The sequence below is a fragment of the Etheostoma spectabile genome, chromosome 15 (assembly GCF_008692095.1).
Source record: "Etheostoma spectabile isolate EspeVRDwgs_2016 chromosome 15, UIUC_Espe_1.0, whole genome shotgun sequence".
NCBI lineage: Eukaryota > Metazoa > Chordata > Actinopteri > Perciformes > Percidae > Etheostoma > Etheostoma spectabile.
Genome location: NC_045747.1, coordinates 32,462,024 through 32,463,640, shown reverse-complemented (window position 1 = coordinate 32,463,640; position 1,617 = coordinate 32,462,024).

Here is a 1,617-nt window from a genome sequence, read left to right as displayed (position 1 = left end):
ACCAGTTGCTTTTAGATTGTCCCAGATCCAGACTGAAGACCAGAGGGGACAGGGCTTTTCCAGTAGCAGGTCCTGAGCTCTGGAACGCTCTTCCTCTCAACATTAGAGCAGCTTCCTCTATTCAGAGCTTTAAATCACTTTTAAAAACTCATCTTTTTGCACTGTCTTTTAACATAAGCTGAGGTGGGACATTTTATTGTTGTTATTGATTTGAGTAACGTTTTTATCTGTTGTCTGTTTTTTATTGTTTTTTGGCATATTCTGTTTTAGAAGGGTTTTTTCCGGTTATTTATCATGCTTTTATCTCATGTTGTTGTCTATACTGTATTTGTACTGCACTTCGGGGCAGTAGTGACTGTTTGTAAATGTGCTGTATAAATAAACTTTGACCTTGGCCTTGACCTAACAAGCCATTCCGTTGACTCCCATTCATTTTGGCGTCACTTTGATAGTGAATAACTTTATCTGAAGCGTTTAAAGACTCTATTTGTCCATTGCTTATTTCTAATGAAACAACCATGTATAAAAAGGCAAGTCACGTGATTGGCTAGACGGAGATGGCAGCTTGAGGCGAAGCTCCTAGTCCATCTTTGCCAAATAGTTGTTTAATATGGTTCCTACTCTGGTATTCTAAGGTGGAATGGCAAGCAACAGCAGAGCACAACACAACAATACTGATGCTATTGCAGAGGCAGTACTGGAGGAACAGAAAAGCTAGCTCGAGCCACGCTTTTCTCAGATCCAGTCTCAGATTCAACAGGTGGGCATCGACAATGATAAGAAGCTAACTGTTATACACGCTCAAATAGTATGTCTGAATGCAAGCCTTGGCTCTCTCACATCGGACGTGAACGACCTAAAAACTACCGTGGAAAGAAACTCAAGTATTCTTGAGTTCTAGATGGCAACTGGAAAGTTTTATCACAACAGGGTGAAGTTTAAAGGTGAATTTTATGTCTACTTTTTGACTTTCAACCTCACACGTAAGTCTTCTCCTGGAAAAGATGAAGAGACAAGTTTTGTAACAGGAGAATGGGAATCGAGAGATATTTCCTTCTTGATAGAGCTGTGTAGATTGAATTATTACTTTACTATTATTATTACTACTTCAATTTTATTTGGAGATGGAGGTGAAGCTAGCAGACATGGAGGACAGAAACCAAAGATGCAACATCCGCATCGTCCGGGTGAAAGAGGGGCTAGAAGGTGCTAATGCTGTCCAGTATCTCTCATGCTCGCTGCCTAAGTGGCTCTTGAATCTAGCAGATGTTCAGATAGAGATTATGAGAGTCCACCGAATTTACAGTGATAGTCCAAAGATGACCACCACTACTAGTTGCATGCTGATTTTCAAAGTGCTTTGTTACACAACCAGGCAGATGATTCTACAGGCTGTGCGGAAATCTCCGCTCGTCATTGAGGGCCAGAAAATTTGCTTCTCCCCGGATTCCCATTAATGCACGTTACTAACTCGACTTCTTCCCTTTCCCGTAGTCTTGTGCTCTCTCGCCCCTCTCCTCCCATCACTTCCTGCAGGTGGTTCTGACTCTGGAGCTGTGGAGTCTGGATCTGTGGTTGGAGTCACCTGCTGCTTCCATGTTCCTGCTCGACACCCTC